This window comes from Bombyx mori, chromosome 7 (assembly GCF_030269925.1).
Source record: "Bombyx mori chromosome 7, ASM3026992v2".
In the NCBI taxonomy this organism is placed as follows: domain Eukaryota; kingdom Metazoa; phylum Arthropoda; class Insecta; order Lepidoptera; family Bombycidae; genus Bombyx; species Bombyx mori.
The window spans coordinates 9,440,491-9,461,412 of NC_085113.1; the positions used below are offsets into that span (position 1 = coordinate 9,440,491).

General features: G+C 35.8%; 1 protein-coding gene and 1 long non-coding RNA gene across 16 annotated transcripts in view; one reads left to right on the forward strand and one right to left on the reverse strand.

Moving 5' to 3' along the window:
* LOC101738587 (tight junction protein ZO-2) overlaps positions 1-20,922 on the forward strand; it is a 128,503-nt gene that overhangs the window by 26,924 nt on the left and 80,657 nt on the right. Inside the window, exon 1 of one of the 15 annotated variants that reach the window (XM_012694834.4) lies at positions 6,685-6,815. The exons of the other annotated variants lie outside the window; for them this stretch is intronic. The gene's annotated coding sequence lies outside the window, so the exon portion shown is untranslated. Of the gene's footprint in view, positions 1-6,684; positions 6,816-20,922 lie in introns of those variants that run through there. 15 annotated transcript variants of the gene reach the window in all.
* LOC134199168 (uncharacterized) lies at positions 2,230-6,766 on the reverse strand. The gene is made up of 3 exons (XR_009973535.1): positions 6,505-6,766; positions 5,663-5,904; positions 2,230-2,470 (listed from the first exon to the last, which is right to left on the reverse strand). It is a non-coding gene; the product is annotated as an uncharacterized LOC134199168 (long non-coding RNA).

The following is a 20,922-nucleotide window of genomic DNA, read 5'->3' on the forward strand; positions in this document are numbered from 1 at the left end:
ACGTTTAGGCAAAGTGGCTGGTCGTAAACACTTATGCGGCATGATAAGAGGACATTCTGCACCGACCTTAATGTGGGATAGGAGCAAGAAACAGAAGAAAAAGGATAATTATAAATTCACCAAACAATAAACAAACATAACCTATAGAATACTTCAGTTTTCCCGCTAAAATGGTAGCCATTTTTAAATCAACGTATCGAGATTATCAAACCACATCAAATTGACATTGAATCGAACATTCATAATAAAAAGTTCTCGAACAAAAAACAATTCATAAATAGAATGTAGTTGATCTATTGACGATGAATTGTCATTGTTTGTATTGATTCGGAATACGGATACACGGAACGTGGTCATCGAGGGCTGACATGAACTAACAATATACCTTTTTGCAATACTACAGGAAATGACTGATGCCAATTACAATGTTTCTTTGTAGGATTATCGTATAATCGCATAGTCTGTTATAATTGTTTTGTAACGATTATTTTATGAGATACGAATACGTACTATTACGTTTTACGATTGATGAAACTGGAAATGTTTTTTTTTTTGACGAAATTAAATGAATCTTCCATTGTTCTCGTATATTCTAGAAATCTACTGCACATTTATAGCATAATTGAAACTATGTTTCGTTTATTTTAATGGCAATAGCTTATGCCATTTAGCGTTTATTGTGAATAGCACCGGGGTCCTGGTGTGTATCTCTGGCGTTTTCCTCCTTCAAGCCAGGACGCGTGATTATCGATCTAGGAATAAACAAGACACCCAGACTGTGGCTATCAACACGTTCTACCACTAGTAAATACCGAATAATGATCACATTATGTTGGTATAATATTTATTAGGAGAATTCTACTTACTATTCTCCGGCACTATGCTACCTTATTTCCCGGCAAATCCCCACCTTTTGCAGTACCTACGCGGAGAGAAAGGGCTTATTCTAGGCAGATACATATTCTTCATTATTGTATGGATTTTATTCGTATTCCAGGCAGTGCAAGTTAATAAACATAATTTAATCGTAGTAACCGACGTTCTAATATCTGATACTACTTTTTCGGGTGTACGTGCTATTATGCATCTATAAAAAGAAATCGATTTTTCGTTTAAAAAAATCGATTTTGCTACAGCCAGCTGTTCGCTATTGTGTAGGGAATGCGCACGTGCGTCAACGTCAAAATATAGCGATACTAGCGACCCGCCCTCGCTTCGCTTCGGAAACATCAAAACACACATGAAACCAAAAAATAAAAATAAAAAAAAATTAAAAAAAGTAGCCTATGTTCATCAGGGACAATGTCGGCTTCTAATGGAAAAATAATTTTTCAAATCGGTCCAGTAGTTTCGGAGCCTATTCGAAACAAACAAACAAACAAATCTTTCCTCTTTATAATATTAGTATAGATGGTTACACAATTTAGTCCATAGACTTGCTCTGTGTATCGGCAACTTATTATCATTTCAATAGTGTTGTAATGATCTCAATGTGGCTTATTTATAATACATTTAAAAAAAAAAAAAAGTTTAAAAGTCGAAAATTTGGAAAATACGTAAAATTAAGAAAATCTTATGTGCTTTTAATGTGTTAATGAAAACTTTAAAAAATAAGCTATGACTCTCAGAACATGTAAAAGTTAGAATGCCTTCAAAACCGAAATGCAAAAATTAAATGTTTTGCGGCCGTAATGGGCAGGGTAGAATAAATACGCGTAGTGCACAAAGGTAAAAATCTATTTCGCCCATTCTTTTTATCCCCCGAAGCGGATATAGTGTAACCACTAAACTTCCTGCGTAGGGAGTAAACGTCAATTTATGTTCACATTAAGGATGTTGACTCAAAATTTAGTTTTTTTAATGAAAGCGGGGTTATTATGAAATTAAAATTGAAATAAAAAAATTCAGCCAAGGCCTTGCAAAAATATAAAAATCAGATAAGAAAATAAATGTGAACATAAAGAACGTCACTGTACTGGTGCGAACGAGATGTACTCTATTTCTTTTTCTTTTTTTCAGTGGCAATCTTGCGATACCATTGTTGCCAGCGTCGAAATTTGTTTTTATTTCAATTAATCTTATTACAAACATACACTTTGCTAAATAAACAAGATCAGAATGAAATGTTCTCCTATTAAAATGATGGCAGTTTACTGAGTCTAGCAGATTTTTGGGAAGAACGCTTAATTGACCACCATTAATACACATTCAAACTTAATGAAACACAAATTCACAATTATTTTTATTACACAACTCCGCTTTACCGATAAAAAATCAGCACCACGTATAGTACAGTCTATATGAATTTCGAATCTATCTCTTAATGAATTTTCTATAAAATAATGTTCCTTATTAAACATCATACTGTATACAGTTGAGTGGTGGGTTAGTTCAGCGCTTCGAGTTTCGAGTAAACACAGCTGAATATGTCCGTATAAAAGTTTACTCCACAATGAAGGGTCGGGTTTTTCTGCAAGAGACACATGCGTTTATATTGTGACTTTTTTGCCTAGAGGGGTTATTCTGGTTCATCTTGACTGGTGGGGGTGGGTGAGCTCACGGGGTTCAGAAAGCATTTGCTAACTAACTAAAGAATCCGCCATAGCGAGAGCAGAGCTTCTCTGAGTCTATCATCGGAATCTCGACCCACTGAGAAGATCCGTCGAGAATTCGAGTGGTCTATGGGAAATTGTGGCAACACTCACGCTACCGTACTGTACAGATAACACAAACCAAACATAGTACTGTACAGATAACACAAACCAAACATAAGATATATTGGTAGGGTTAGAACCTGTTCACGATAATCGATTATGGAACTATTTAAAAAAATCGACCATTTCGCTTCGATTGTGATGAAACTTAGTACAGTTGTCGATCTAGGGAAGGTTTTTGTCATAGCACCATCAACGTGAAATAGATGGCTAATGAATAGTTACAAGAAATCAATGTTTTTCTCAAAAATTGCCAGTCATAGCGAAGCGGTTTTTTCCCGCTACGCATTCTTTGGTAGCCTCAGGGGCTATATCAGTTACGCTTTTTTTTTATGATTGAAAGATTACTGGTGGCCCGGAGACCTTCACCAGGACAGGTGGGCGAGCAAAGGCTCAGCCAGGAGGGGTGGGATTTGCTAACAACTGCCCGAGCGCCTCCGAAGGAGACCTAACAACTCAAAAGCAATTGCTTCACGAATTAATCTACTACCGGATCGGAATCGCGACCCACTGAGAAGATCCGGCGAGAAACTCAGCGAGCTGATGCATGGGTTAGGTTGCACGTCGACCTCTTTGTCGAGTTCGACGAGTACGGTTACCGGGGTTCCTCAGCCTGCTCCTAGTGTTAGAGCTGAAGGTATCTAATGCAAGAGTTATTGGATCTGATGAATCCGTAAGGACGTGCTTAGGGCGACGACGGCGACTTGCTCCTACGTGATCAGGATTCGGGATCAGTTACGCTCGGAAGGGAGCGAAGCGTGCGCATATTCACTAATAATCTAAAAATAATTAACGTCATCGTCATGACGTCATCTACATTAAAACTTATAGTATGCCAGAGATACTGAGAATCGGTACTTGTTTGCAATATAGTTCAATTGCTTAATAGTCTTGGTGAACATTACTTACCCCAATTTGGACTAGACGTGCGAGCTTAACTGAATAAAACTTATCCGGCAGTATTAAATCTCTTTTTTTGTAGCTTAATTGGATGGCCGGTCTCACGGGCCATCTTCTCGTGTTAAATGGTTAGCGGAACCCATAGGCCTCAATAACGTAACCTTGCGAAATTTAAGTTTCAGTTTTATAGGGCAACGGCTGCCCCACCCTTACCTCAGACCGCATTTCTGCTTCACGGCAGAAGTCGCCATTAAGCAAACATAGTTAAAATATCAAACTTCATAATTTGGAGCAAATTGAGCTTGAAACTAGGCCGATTATGATTCATCAACTAAATGGAACGCAGATAAAACTAAAAACTAACTTAATTTGCTAATGCCAATTTCAAAACACTAACTCGATTCACAAATGGGTCGGATACTTTGTGTCCTAATTTCTCATTCACGAAGCTTAATACGAATTAAGCTCGTGGATCTTAGGAATTAGGTTTGTTTTTGTATGAACCATGTTTCGATTCCCGGAATTAGATTGATGCAGTTTGCGGACTGCAGTCTGGGAGTCGTGAAGGTCTGTTCATAAGACAACTGTGTTCGGTTAATACGGCGAATAATAATATTAATCAATAAAATAAAAAATAATCGGGAGTACAAGTCGCACAGTCTTGAGGCTTGAAGTTGTCGTGGCCTAAAGGATAAGACGTCGACGATGCAACGATGTTCGAATCCCAGGCGAGTACCAATTTTTGTAATGAAATACGTACTTAATAAATGCTCACGATTGACTTCCACGATGAAGGAATAACATCGTGTAATAAAAATCAAACCCGCAAAATTATGATTTGCGTAATTACTGGTGGTAGGACATCTTGAGTTCGCACCGCCCTACCTATTTCTGCCGTGAAGCAGTAATGCATTTCGGTTTGATGGGTGGGGCAGCCGTTGTAATTGTACTGAGACCTTAGAAGTTATGTCTCAAGGTGGGTGTCGCATTAACGTTTTAGATGTCTATGGGCTCCAGTAACCACTTAACACCAGGTGGGCTGTGAGCTCGTCCTTCCAACTAAGCAATAAAAAAAGAAAAAAAAGACGGTTTCCCTCAGACTATGATGCCCCGTACGGTAACCAGAGACTTATACTTATATACCTTTAAATATATGCATAGATATTAAACACCCAAATTAATAAATAGAAAACGAAGGAATGTTTGCCCGATGTGAGAATTTAACTCGCGATCTTTGGTCTAGAGCAATTAGAGACGCTGCATAACCGAGACAGTCAAAATTATGTGTTAATATATTCGTCGTTGCCTCCCACAGATAACCCCCAATATCTGTGTTGCCTCCCTAATGGGCTTATCTAAGTATGTATTTTTGCAAATGTTCAATAGACGACCGAAGTATATCAGTTAAAGAGTGAATTATTTCTCAATACAAAAAAAAACTTTAATCAAAATCTAATGAAATTACGACCAATTTTAACGAACTAATTGTACTCTTATTCACAAATTCTTCAGAACTTTGTCACCTATTTGAACTTATTTTGACCTGGTTATTTTAGTTATTTATCATATGACTTTTCAATTATTCTTGTTATTATTTTTTATTTAATGATGCACTATTTGCATTGTCTTTTGCATCTATAATTGAGGTGACATTCCACCCTGCCTATTTTTGCCGCGAATCAGTAATGTATGTAAGGTTTGAAGGGTGGGGCAGCTGTTCTAAAAACTGAAACTTAGAACTCATGCCTCTAGCTGCGTTGCGGCACTTATGTTGTTGATGTCTATGGGCTCCGGTGACCAGTTAATGCCAGATGGTACTTGAGCACTTCCACCCATCGTAGTAATAATTTTTTAATAAAAACACTCAGGTCTGGATGTATGTACCATTGTTCTAAGTAAATACGAATCTGTGACGAGTTTACAAATGACTTCATTCGAAGGATAAATGAATTAAATTGTAAAATAAAAACAAAGGCCAGAGCATTTATCAATAAACGTTAATTGCTGATCGAAGAACGTAATGTGAATCCACACGGATAAGTACCTACCACAATTCTGTATATTTCTGTTGCGAAGGAATGATGCATTCCGGTTCGAAAAGTAAGAGGACTTCACGTCTTCATGGGCTCCGTCGAAGGTAATGACGTAATGTCTTAGATAGCGGCATTCCCGTGATAACTACGGGCACTTAGCGATAAACACGTAGACGTTATGCAGTATTGCTGAAGTTCATGAGCAACTGTACTCATTCACGATCAGCTGGATGGCTTCTTGTTTACCGTATTTACCCCTAAAGGCAAAACAAATATTTATTGAGTAGACCGTAAGCTTGTCATCCCATTTGTAAAAAAAAACACTGTAATTAAAAAAAAAATCGTATAATATCCTCACGTCGTATGTGAACGAACCTTGATTTTTTTATTTTACGTGGTTCCATACAAACGACTTCCGGTTATGAGATAAAGTTCTCGTGTTATGAAATAAATTTATAGCTCGCTGTCTAGTTCGCGGGATGGAGCTTGTTAAAATTTTAAATGGGCGGGTAAACTGTATATTTTTTATTAATTTTTTTCAGTTTAAATTAACGTAAATAACCTACTATATTATAGTATTAAAACTAGTTTTTTATATCCACATTAACAAAAACGTGCAGAAAGAGTGTTAAATATTTTTTTCATTAATCACAAGACATCAGTTTGGCCTCTATTATTACCGATTTCAACAAGCGACAGAAACATTCATGCACGTGCGCCGCTTAAATTAAATAACCTAAAAGTTGCTTCAATATTATTGTAGTGTATAAAGGATGTTGAATGTAACAATTGATCAACTATTTTTGTTTTCAGTAATGTCAAGTCTGGTCTACATTACACACACACAATACACTTACGCTACACACGAGCGCGATTATAACAAATTTCGAAATCACTCTCATTCGGTATCGTTATGAAACACAAAATCGTTATAGTATTTCTGTCAATCGTACTTTAATTTAAAAATAATAATACTGACAGTCGGCGGGTAAATGGTCATATCCACATAAATATCTTTTCAGGAATGGATTCTTTGGCAGACGGCCGAAACGAAACGGCACACAGTCGACGGGAGCGTCGCGCCGTGTTCGGCACGCGCCATTTTCATGACGCTAACGCGATATTATAAATTCGAAATTCGAAAATTTTAATTTAGCGACGTGAACCAGTAATAAGTGAAAAAAGTTTATTAATTCGCTTTTGTTTTCGGAAAGCGTTAATTGTATTTTAGCTGAATAAATATTTCGTAAAGTTGGTGCGGTGCTACTTCTATTAAAAGTTACAAGAGTGTCGTGCTCAATCAAGCCAAAACAGAAACATTTTATTAATTAATTTGGCATGTTACGTTCTAACTAAACATATTAAATAAAGTTGTATGGTTTGTAATATAAAAAAAAAGCACGAAGAATACATTGACCTCTAGTAAACTACGTCAAATACAAAAATATTTCCCTACCGGAATTCGGTAATGGGACGTTGCTGATGACAAATTATATCGTACATATATAAAAGTCTTCCCCATATTTCGTGTTCGATACATAAGCGAATACTTTTTTATGTAAACATAATAATTTTTTTCTTTTTCTTTTATTACACACACAAAGCAAATGATAATCTTCAAAACATTAAAAAGTACTATAGTTATTATGCTGAAATTATATCAGTAGACACTAATGAAATGTAACATCAAAATTAACAGTATTACAACACGTTTGCGTTATGAATCCTTTGCGTTATGAATCCTTGTTTTTAACAACAAAAATCATAATTTCTTACACATAAACTTTAACACTGATTTAAAAAATCTTGTTTGATGTAGATAATTTTGTAGCACGGTACAAATATCTTGATCCATTAGCGCTTGTGATAAGCAATAAACAAACGGAAGCGTGTTTACAGCGCACACTAATTTGCTGAATGAATCAACGACGCTGTCTCATGACGCTACTTCAAGACCTGTTGCGGCGTGGCATTGAGCCCCTTTAGAGCTCTGCTGATGACCACAAGTGACGTAGTAGCGTTGACTTATGTGATGAAAATTATTAACATTATTGTGTTTTTTTTATATACGCAGACGAGCATACGGCCTATCTAATGGTGAATGGTTGCCGTCTCTTAGTGATGTCAGCAGAGTCAAGTTCACAGCCAAGCCGCTGATTACGAAATGTTTATGTTAAACTGTTGATATTAACTATCGGTTTTAGACTTTGTGATAAAACACAAGAATTGCGTAAGAAATATAATCGATTTTGAAAATCGATCGAATTGAAATCGATTTGAAAATGAGATGAGATGATATGGGATGAAATATAATCTCAGTAAAATGGTGATTATTTACTACTGAGACTTTTTCAGTGGGCTTTTTGGAGGATCCCGAGAAGCTATGTCCAGCGGCTTTGTTTCATTTTCCCACATTTGTGCACTTTCACAGATATTAAACTACAGAGAGTACAAGAAACACTAAATAGACAAAATAAAACAAATCACACAACTTCACTCCTCGCGTTCCCGCCAAAAAGTCCAAAAGCGCCTAGTATGTGCACGAAAATCCAAATTTTCATTAATGTACATCATATATTTCAATATAATTAATTGAGTGTATATGTATTCGATTTATATCAAATCCTTAGTGTAGGGACCTAATTTTTTTTCTATAAATTTCAATAGTTTAGGGACAGTAGACAAAATCTTACGCAAGAAGGGGAACGAGGAGTTAGAACGTTTACGTGTCCTCACGCGAGAGAGGGAGTCAAAAATAGCTAAAATCCTCCTTACATAATGAATGAATAGCCTTTTATTAAATGGGTCCCGGATGATTGCGAACAGATTCTAGGATTTTAATTTTTTTTAAAGATAAGCAACATAATTTGCATTGTTTGCTTGTAATTTATTTATTTTTCTATAAATTTACAGTATTTTGAGGACTGATTGTTTGTTTTTAACAGGAATCGAATTGTCAGATAAGCGTCAACTTATTTATGGATACCGGCTTGACAAGTTTATTAAAAATTTTGGCTGCCTTTATACGAGTGTACAGTGGTCACCATCAATTGTGGACATCAGCAAATCTATGTCACGTACGACAGACTTTGACCACGTAAACCGTATGGTATTCGAAACATAAGAAATAATATAGTGACACTAAAATACTGCGAGATTAAACCGTAAGAATAATTTTAATTATTTAATTCCATCTTAGCAATTGCCACACAGTTAAGGATTACTGCGACTCCCCTATTTACTATAATGGCGCAGCTTGCTCAGATCGTCCCCGATAACAATAAATCTATCAATGAGCCGACTCAGTCGGCCATTAAAATAACCAAGAAAGCTGGATTACTTATTAAGATAACATTGTTCGGTTTAAATTTCGAGTTACAGGGCTTAAATAGTACAAGGTCATATTTGGGACTAACGTTAATGGTTTTAGGTGTTTTTTTTAATAATTTAAACATAATTAATGTAAAAACATTTTTTTACATGTTCCACAAGTTAGCGTTCCTTTTTATTACATTTGGGCATAGGATAATGGTGATTATACAGCCAGCCAACTTGCAAACTATAAATAAATATATTTAAGAAATCATTAAAAATAATTAAATTAATTAAATTAAATTAATTTATAGGTGAGTGATCTCAAACGCATCCTTTATGTGGGATCACACAACGAACAATATCGCTGGGCGATAAACCTATATGAATACCGTACAAAATCTTCAAATATATTATCAAAATGTATGTGCGTTAAGTTATCGTATTCTCGTTTAATCGGTCCGCAAGATGTTAACGGTTGACAAGTCAGAACGGATATAGACTAAGGCGTCGCGACGGTCTGCCCTAGAAATCGACCCAAAATACTCCACACGGTCCATTGAATACGACAACACTTTGATCAATGACTTCGTGAGAAACACAAAGCTCTTGATGAATAAAAGCGAAAACCTGTTATCCCCCTAGTGGACAAAAGTAAAGACAGTGAGTAGGTAAAGTGTTAAAGCAAAGAATAATTTTAGAAACGGCCTAATTACGGCTTTACATTTTGAATCGCTTGCTTCAATGTTCACGTTTTGTAACATCCCTTTGCCGGTTTTTTTATACTAAAAAATCTGCTAATAAATGTCATAAACATAGATTATACACTGTCATAAAGGACTGTTTCTTGGGATATGTTTTGCGGGAACGCGAGTGGCAAAGTTGTGTGTTTTATTTTGTTTAGTGTTTCTTCAGGTTTAATGTATTTAACGTAAATGGTGGTGCTTTTAGGTTCTCCAAGCACCAGTCATCACCCTCGTCGGAGTCAACGAGTTCGACGTGCGAACTAGCCCATAGACACAACCTACTGAGTTTCTCGCCGGATCTTCTCTCTCAGTGGGTCGCGATTCCGAGCCGATACTAGATACAGTGAAACACTGCTTTTGCTAGGGCTAGTGTAAGCAAATTCTCTTAGATTGAGCCCATGAGCTCACTTACCGCGCGATGTTGGAAGATACTTACCTAAAGATATTAGGTAAGTAAAAAAACGTAAATGGTGTATAGACAAGATCTTATGAGCTTGCAATGGCAATAATGGCATCACAAGACATTATTAACATACTGAAAAATAAACGAAGAAAAGTCGTATAAAAATTTACGCCAAGAATGCTATGCTATTTAAATCTAATCTATAATAAAATCTATTTAAATGCTAAGAATATCTAAAACTATGAGTTAATTTAGAAACGGATACAAAGCATGTAATATTCTCGAACAATAATTGGAACATAAGATAGGAATCGATTTGGTCCACTGAATAGTCGATTAATTATGTCACAACACATTCCCGCTATAGAACCAATCCCAGTGTGATATTATCGCTATCTGTTCTGCTAAACTATAATACAACTAATTTCTTATAACTTGTTATCATAACGACAATTGGATCTACAATTACGATGATCGTCTCCTTGTTTTAACCTACTTTAAAAAACAGGTGTTTATCAATTGCACTAAATTTTTCATGCGCGTCACCTCAGAACCTTCTTCAAGCAAAACTGATTTTGAAGATTTTATTTATTTTAAAGTTGTTGCTTCTCGTGTGGTCCCATTAAAATTTTATCAAGATCTAGTAGTTTTTGGGTTATCTTCTTTTTTCTACAGATTTTTTTGTAGCCTAGGTAGTTATTCTAACTACGTGCGTACGGGATTATGAGCTTAGGGACTCAACCTGAGAGAATTTGCTAACACTAGCCCGAGCAAGAGCAGTGCTTCGTAGGGCCTACCGCCGGATCGGAATCGCGACCTATTGAAGTTCCAGAAGAATTGAGAAGTTCCAGAGGATGATGGGACTGATTGAAAATAATTTTCAATCAGTCCCATCATTCCGTCCACTGGCCTCTGACGCGAATCTTTTATCTCCATTTATTTCCAAAAAAAAGCACTGAATCGACACATCCCGTAGAAAGTATGTATCATAACGGAGAAATCTTGAAAGATGCGTGACATTCAGTGGAACGATAAAATTTCATTGGTTTTGTCATAAAAACAACCCAACTTATAAGTCTGTAAGAGACTTTTCTAACACGTTATTTGTTTAAACTTAGTATATATCTATTAGTTTCGGTGCAAAAATATTAAGATCACAAAACTCAGATATTTATCTGTTTTTTGTTACCTTTCTTCGTGCGGGATTACATGATCTTTTTTGAAAAACAACTTTAAATATATTACTACATAAGTTTCATTATCTCCTGTAACTATTAGACCGTGTCATGTCTTTGAAATATTAGGAACAGACATAGAGGCCGTCGGTGCAAAAGTGGCCTAAGCTTACCGTAGTTAGTATGGAGATAATGAGGTTCGAATTTACCTTTACAATACTTCGTAGGCAAAAAAAAACTCATTAAAATAATGTTTACAAAGTCATCTGTTATCTACAGATGAAACTAGGGATAGGCCGATTGTGCATCGAAATTTATTGTTTTAAATAAATCGCAATAAATAAGCACGAATATGAATTGTGGGTTTAGGCCACTTTTGCGCTGACGGCCTCAATTATTAAGAATAGTATATTGAGAATAAGAATTAGAATGGTAAGACATCTAGTATTTGAGTCAACTATTATCAAAGCCGGCAATGTGACTTTTGGACAATTATTGGTAAATCAGAAAAACGAATTATTGACTTTGTATTCCATTGGCAGTCACAAAACTCTTCTGAACGACATCTTAGATAAATAACAGGTTAAGTATTAACCTTTATTTAATGCAGGTTTTGAACCGTATTCTTTGAAGGAGACGATTATATTCAAATCAATCTGTATTGACATATCAATAACATTTTTTTGTCCAAATGCACAGATTGCCACCTTTGATAATAGACGACTCATTTAAAGATAATATTAATGCTTATAACATGTCAAACCCGTATTATCGTAATTGACGTTTGAATGATTCCAATGTCCATGTATAAATTAGTAACGTAGGGAAAATAGGGACGACTCGAAGATTTGTTCACAAAGGTTTTATGCGGGCAATCAAGCAACTTTATGACTAAAATTATGTTTGTTTAATAATATGATTATGAAGTCACTTAAGTAATTTAGCATCGGAACAATTAGTTTCAACTACGTATTTTAATGAATTACCGACACGCTTTAGACATATCGATAATATAAACTAACATATTATGTATGTTTTAAATACCGTCTTAACTTTTCAGGGTTCGTAGCTTAATGTTAAAAAGGTAACCCTCATAATTTGCGTGTCTACAGCCTTTGTGGTCGGAGATTAGAAGATTATGCAAGTACTACGAAATACCGTGGTAATATATCGATGGAAATACCCATTGAAAAAATAAATTAACAAGAAGTATCACTACTTTGATTTATCTATATATTAATACGTGAAGCAAAAACTTTGTACCCCGTTTTTAAGCAAATTGAAATTCGTTTTTACGAAACGAGTATGAATTTTCTCACACTTATAGAGAATATAGAGAAGGAGTGCACAATGCTAATATTTTTTTAAAATCAATAAAGAAAACATTACACACACTACCATGTATTTGACACAACACATATTATACATAAAAATATACTCTTTGTTTACTGTCAATTGGGAAACTTTTGTTATTGTTTAGAGTCTGTGGTCGAATTGAAAATATATTAATATTGTTTGTCTTTAATATAATTGATCTATAGTGCAGTTTTGGCGAATATTGAGATTATAGTATCGAATTATGATAGTGTTTGACAATAGAACCATAATAATGTTTAAACTTATAATTGCAATTAATTATAGTCGAATTTCCACTACTGCGGGGCCACTAGTCTGAATAAAGATATGCGATTGGCATTCCTCACATTTAGCTTAAAGAGTGAAAACCTAATAGTAAAATCAGGTAATAGATATTTAAAATGACTAGAGGTCCCGCAGTAGTCGAAATTCGACTATAATTAATTGGAATTGTAAGTTTGTACACTGTTATTATTGTATTTTATATTTCTATAATTATAAATTTCGCCAAGGCTACACTATAAAAACATATTAATAAAGACAAACAATATTTAATCTATTCTCAATTTGACCACAAACGTCAAGAACAAAAGTTTGACAATAAATAGTATGCATGCGTGTGTGCGTCAAATACATGGTATGTGGTGTGTGTAATGTTTTATTTATTGATTTAATGTAGCTTTTATGCATTATTTAAAAAAAATTTAGCGTTGTGCACTTCTTCTCTATATTCTCTATAAGCGTGGAAAATTTCATACTCCTCCGTCCGCGCAATTTATGTAAAAAGGGATACAAAGTTTTTGCTTCACGTATTATAATATAAATGATATCGTGGCTTTATCGAGTAACTTTTAAAATGCGCTTCGAATGCTTAAAGCGTATCATTCCTCTAACTATTGGCTAACATTAAATAAACTGTATAATATTAAAGAGCCGAAAATAAACTTCAAAGAGAAATTCATTCGAATATTATAATAATGTCGAATAGTTTTTAAGATTGGTTATATTTTCGGATACACGCTGCTTAGAAGCTATTGACCCGCTTCTGATATTAGTCGATTAATACTAAATCTCTCTATTGCTTTTCTCTATTCATTAATTCACTGGCGGTAGGACCTCTTGTGAGTCCGCGCGGGTAGGTACCACCGCCCTGCCTATTTCTGCCGTGAAGCAGTAATGCGTTTCGGTTTGAAGGGTGGGGTAGCCGTTGTAACTATACTGAGACCTTAGAACTTATATCTCAAGGTGGGTGGCGCATTTACATTGTAGATGTCTATGGGCTCCAGTAAGCACTTAACACCAGGTGGGCTGTGCGCTCGTGAACCCATCTAAGCAATAAAAAAAAATTCAAAACGAGAAAGAAATGTTCTTTTTTTCTCAAACCGAACTGGCATTTGTTAAAATACTATTTCATTCTGTCACCCTGCTTACTAATATTCTAAAAATAAGTACGCATAATCCCTTTCTGGTGTCAGCGTTCTCTATCGGTGATCTAGTATTGTCTGAGCACCATAGGACGTTCATGGAAGATTTATTGTCACCATTAATTCCCCGTTTTCAGATCATTAATCTTCTAGTTTTTGACTTTAAAAAAAAAATGTAGTTTCTAATTTTTTGTATTGGTTATTTAGAATTCAGTTTCTATGTTTAGTGTTCATAGAACAATGGATGTGGGTAGACAGATTTGTCTCACGTAGCATTCTACCCGCAGTCGACAAAAAAAAAGTATACTCGTGACGACGGTACTAGTAACATTCGAGAAATTAATTTAAAAAAATCGTGTTAAGAACCTGTCAAATAAAAGTATTATCAATATAGATAACCGCGAAAGTCAATTTTATTACTGAACACTAGTTTTTAACCGATTTCAGTAAAAAAGGAGGTTTCGTTTTCGACTGTATTTTTTATGTGTGTTCACCGATTATATTTTAAATTACAGTGGTCAAAATGTCGACTGTTGTATGAAAGATTCGCATTTTAAAAAACAATGAAATCTCCGTATAATTAATGAGAACAAATATTCTTTGTAGTGAATAAATAGTTCGATATCAGGAACCACTGCGAAATAAACTCTATCAACAACAGTACCTCTGGAACTAAACTATTTTTAACGGCCAGTCCATTCTGATAATACTCAGCTATATTTTTTTAATATGAATGAAGAGCAGAATAAAATGAAGTTGTGACCTATCTGAAATAAAGTGAAAAAACCATAGGACATTTTAAGACGAAGCTAAATGGTTAATAAATTTAAGAAATATAAAAAAAAAAAATACGCCTTCCCGCCAAAAAGTACTGAAACTATATCACGATGAAAGTGTTGCCATAATAATGGAATGAATTCGTTTTTTTTTCTTTCTGGTCCATTTATCCGTGTGAAATCGCGGGCCGGGCCGAAACGATGACCAAAAAAGATCTTAGTCACGTACGGTGGCAAAAATCAATGACCCATAGACAACGGCAACGTTCGTCTAAAATAAGAATTTAGTGAAGACGAAGTGTCCAGTTAAATGGTTTTCATGATTCTGTGGTCACGTACATACCCCGCAATGTACTTGAATACATATATGTGGGATATGCAGAGTCAAAAACGTTGTTATCGCAATTTTTCTTCTAAAATACTTTAAAAACAAAACTCGCACATAACACAATAAATAACTAATCTTTTTATAAAACTACCTGCACTTTTTCATAGCACTAACAGCTCTAACGATCGACAACAAGTGACAAGCAAAATGTTGCCGCTTTAAAAACAATAATTGTAAACAAAAACCGACTTCAAATCGAAAAAAAAAAGATATTCCAAAACAAATGAATATACACTAAAAACAATGATCATCGAAATCGTTAGACGTGATATTGAGTTATTAAGTTATTCATCTATTTGTCGCGCTTAATGCAAATGCAACTTAATGCAAATTTAAGACTTATATGATTTTCTCATGGATACCATTATCAGAACTGGACTAAATTGAAATGGGACCACACGGGAAGCGGCAGCATTCTAATAAAAAAAGAATGATCAAAATCGATTCGCCCAGTCAAAAGTTATGAGTTTATTACAAACATAAAAAAAAAAAGTCGAATTGAGAACTTCCTCCTTTTTTGAAGTCGGTTAAAAAACTTACAAATCTATTCAAACATCAAAATAGTAAAACAAGAAGTATTATTTGTAATTATCATTCCACACACACACACACACACACACAGAGCGAAGCGGTACTTCACGCCTGGACAAAGACTTTTGCTTTATAAAGCACAAGTCCGGCCTCGCATGGAGTACTGCTCCCATCTCTGGGCCGGGGCTCCCAAATACCAGCTTCTTCCATTTGACTCCATACAGAGGAGGGCCGTTCGGATTGTCGATAATCCCATTCTCTCGGATCGTTTGGAGCCTCTGGGTTTGCGGAGGGACTTCGGTTCCCTCTGTATTTTATACCGCATGTTCCATGGGGAGTGCTCTGAGGAATTGTTCGAGATGATACCAACATCTCGTTTTTACCATCGCACCGCCCGCCACCGGAGTAGAGTTCATCCATACTACCTGGAGCCACTGCGGTCATCCACAGTGCGTTTCCAGAGATCTTTTTTGCCACGTACCATCCGGCTATGGAATGAGCTCCCCTCCTCGGTGTTTCCCGAGCGCTATGACATGTCCTTCTTCAAACGAGGCTTGTGGAGAGTATTAAGCGGTAGGCAGCGGCTTGGCTCTGCCCCTGGCATTGCTGAAGTCCATGGGCGACGGTAACCACTCACCATCAGGTGGGCCGTATGCCCGTCTGCCTACAAAGGCAATAAAAAAAAAAAAAAAACACACATTTAAGTATATGCATATATGGTTGAAGTAACGTGAAAAGGTGCGGCAACCTAATAAAAGTTAACCATGCAACGATAAACAATAAAACTTATGGTAGGCAGCGCCTTGGCTCTGCCCCTGGCATTACTGACGTCCACGAGTGACGGCTACCACTTACCATCAGGTGGGCCGTATGCTAGTCTGCCTGCAAAGGCAATAAAAAACCGTATGAAAATGTATGAAGGACGTATTGGGGGGTTATGGGTATGCGTTTGGATTTTTTAAATTGCTTCGACAACTGTGTTTCAGTTGCACACTGCTCACCTGGTGTAATGCACCGGAGCCCGTAGACGTCAACAAAGCTAATGCCGACGCCCACCTTGAACATGCATTTTAAGTCTTAGTTCTATCGTATAACGACTGCCGCACCCTCCTAAACGGAAAGCATTACTGCTTCACGGCAAAAATGGGCAGGGCGATGGTAGCTACCCGTGCGGGAGCACAAGACGTTCTACCAGCAGTTATGCGTTTCGGTTTGAAGGGTGGGGTAGCCGTTGAACTATACTGAGACCTTAGAACTTATATCTCGACGCCTTCAGCACTAACACTAGGAGCAGGCTTAGGGACCTCGGTAACCGTACTCGTCGAACTCGACAAAGAGTTCGCCGTGCAACCTAACCCATGAATCAGCTCGCTGAGTTTCTCGCCGGATCTTCTCAGCGGGTCGCGATTCCGATCCGGTAGTAGATTCATTCGCGAAGCAGCTACTCTTGAGCTGTTAGGTCTCCTTCGGAGGCACTTGGGTAGCTGTTAGCAAATCCCACTCCTCCTGGCTGAGCCTTTGCTCGCCCACCTGTCCTGGTGAAACTGGAAAGGCCTCCGGGCCACCAGTAATACTTCAAACATAAAAAAAAAACTTATATCTCAAGGTGGGTGCATTTACGTTGTAGATGTCTATGGACTCCACTAATCACTTAACACCAGGTGGGTTGTGAGCTCGTCTAATCATCTAAGCAATAAAAAAAAAAAAAAAAAAAAAACGTGTTTGACAGCCATTATACAGTACAATTGAGATATTGACCTTATGTCACAAGATTTTCACGTTGTGATCTCTATGAGGGGCCCCATTACGACAAGTCACTAAACTGGACAAGATCTAACCCAGGCATTCAGATCCAAAAAAAAATTAGATCCATTTAGAAGATTTTCAAACCCTGTCTATGACAATTTCAAATATCGCGTGCTAAATTGTTCCTAAAACACTAACACCACAAATGTCGTAACGAGGTCCCATTAATTGCCGCTTCGTTTGCCAAAGAACTATTTAACTAATCTATTTATTAATACGTGAAGAAAAACTTTGTATCCCTTTTTACGAAAATTGCGCGGACGGAGGAGTATGAAATTTTCCACACTTATATAGAGAATATAGAGAAAAAGTGCACAATGCTAATATTTTTTTTTAAATAATGAATAAAAGATACTTTAAATCAATAAAGAAAACATTACACACACTACATACCATGTATTTGACGCACACACGCATGCATACTATTTATTGTCAAACTTTTGTTCTTGACGTTTGTGGTCAAATTGAGAATAGATTAAATATTGTTTGTCTTTATTAATTTTTTTTTATAGTGTAGTCTTGTCGAAATTTGTGTTTATCTATATCTATATCTATACTTATATACTTATAATATTATAAAGAGGAAAGATTTGTTTGTTTGTTTGTTTCGAATAGGCTCCGAAACTACTGGACCTATCTGAAAAATTCTTTTTCCATTAGAAGCCGACATTGTCCCTGATGAACATAGGCTACTTTTTTTATTTATTTTTTTATTTAATTTTTTGTTTCATGTGTGTTTTAATGTTTCCGAAGCGAAGCGAGGGCGGGTCGCTAGTAGAGTTATAAAATACAATCATAATAGTGTACAAACTTACAATTCCAATTAATTATAGTCGAATTTCGACTACTGCGGGACCTCTAGTTTAAACAAACACACAATACGCCTGTCAAATTAATCCTTTGATTTCGTGGTCGGATAAAAATAAACTTGTAATGTCTTAAATGTGTAATTCTTTAAAATCACTGGCAAAAAACTCAAGGCATAATATTATAGAGGGCGTATTTTTTTTTCTCTCCGTACTTTGTTATTATGAGTAACTCATATGGCCATGGTTATTTTGTACGTGGGATTTCAAGTACGTACCTATGTCGGGCAGACATGACTGACTGACTCTATTTGCATGTGGCGAATAGTAAGAAGTAACCCAGTGGCGAAAAGGCGCTCATTTTTTTTTTTTTTTAATGGATTCTATTTTTCTAAAAACCGGAGTGTGCCGGTAATGTGACACCGCAGTAGAATTCACTAAAATAACAACCAATTAAAAAAGTATTTGAACTATTTCTTAACGTGTTTTATCTAATTTGTTGTTTCATTGTTCCTGTTAAAGAAAAAAAATGTTAGAAAAAAATCAAAACAATGGTATTCCAAACTAAAGTCATCTAAATGTCTTACAAAGTATTAACAATTAGCAAACCGAAGTGTGCCAAAGAACCGAGTCAATGGTCGGTGAACCCGTGAATCATACTGCACACTGGCTATTCTTGTTTACGATAAAAGAATATCACTCTTAAGAATTAAAGCCTAAAGTCTACAATAATATAGCATATTTGCGTGTTCTAATGAAATAGTTATGAAAATACCTTTCGTAGTTTAAAGTGAAATTTCAAAGCTCTTAAAGCTCTATTTTCGATTTAATTAATAAGTTTGATTTACGAAATAAATAAATAAAAATAACGAATTTCTTATGCTCCGTGAATCTGGTATAAGCCCTACACGTTACTAGGATAGGTAGGCAAAAAAGTACGCACACAAACACACACACACACAATGCCATTTTAAGCGTAGCATAGTCCCAAAGCACGAAATTATAGTTTTATTTTCACATTTAATTATTCGAAGCCTCAACAAAAACTCTTTCAAACTTAAACAAACGAAAAGCCCACGCCGATTCCAAGGAAGAGTTGTATTTTTTCTTATTTCAATTTCGGACCTCACACAAGGCATCTGTGCGCGCATGCTGTCTATCTGAGAATACTAACGTAGCCCGTTTCTTAGTAGTTTCGCAAGTCCTTTTCATAACCGATTTAACCAGAATTTCTATTTCTAGAGGAAATAAATTCTATCTTGAACACTGGATTCTCAAAATACACATACAAATATTCATGAATCTTTATGTATTTACTACTACTACTACTTAGATTGTTGTCTATTTTTTCATTGTAAAAGCTAATAGTGTCCTTGTTAGGAATAGTAAAACAATAGGTATTTTCTAACATTAACATCCAGAAATTTGTATTGTTTTTGTTTATAAAAGCCGGCCCAACCAGTCAATACTGATGTGTTAGGTGTTTTCTGCCACAGTAAAAGGGGATTCGTGGTTAGGTAAGATATCATTTGTATTGAACCTAAGTACTTGCGATATAGCTAGCGTCGAAGAATATCTTCATAATTTTTCATTATACTAAGCGACAGCGTTCTCAACGAACTAGGCCCAAATAAGCAACAAAATCCGAAATGAACTCACAAACAACTAGAACTCAAAGACAACAATTTCTTACAACTTAAATTCAATGGTACGAAGACATAAAAGGAAGTGCCACAGTCAAACATACACCAGTTAAAATGCCCACGGTGTGTCTTGTTTACAAAACAAAAATCCCTTACCATTTGTATCTACATTAATATATGAATCTACAGTGGTTTCTACGGATGTTCCGTTATAACTACTGAACCATGCATCCGATTGACTAGAAACTTGGTATCCATGTAGAAAATACATGTACTTAATGAATAGGCTAATATTTATATGAGTGATGGACTCCCTACACCAGTTGCGGGGGCGTTAATGATGAGAATATTTGTGGGGGTGAGAAATAATAATGTTAATTTTAAATGCCCAGCGAAGCGGACGGGTACAGCTGGTCCAAATATAAGTATATTCGGCGGAACGAAAATCCTGTTTTATTGCGTTAGTCTTAACAAACATTTATTCGCGTTTTTAAATGAATACCTGACCGTTTGCAATTTGTTAGAGACAATCTACTATATTACAATTTGGGTGGTCTATGAACTATTTTCGCTGTTACAAATTTTGAAGCAAAAAAACTAGCACTTCATTTGGTATGGTTTGGCACTAGCTGCAGAGCAAATTGATATGTATGGTATTTCAGTAAAACTTAATTGGTACATCTTATATATAAAATTCTCATGTCACAATGTTAGTTATCATACTCCTCTGAAACGGTTTGATCGATTTTTATGTAATTTTATATGCATGCTCAGTAGGTCTGAGAATCAGCTACTATCTATTTTTCATACTCTTAAGTGATAAGGGTCGTCCACCCCTAACATTTATTTTTATTTTTTGACATTTTTTTTTGGTATAATGAGGCATTACCTTGGTATGTGGTTGAATGA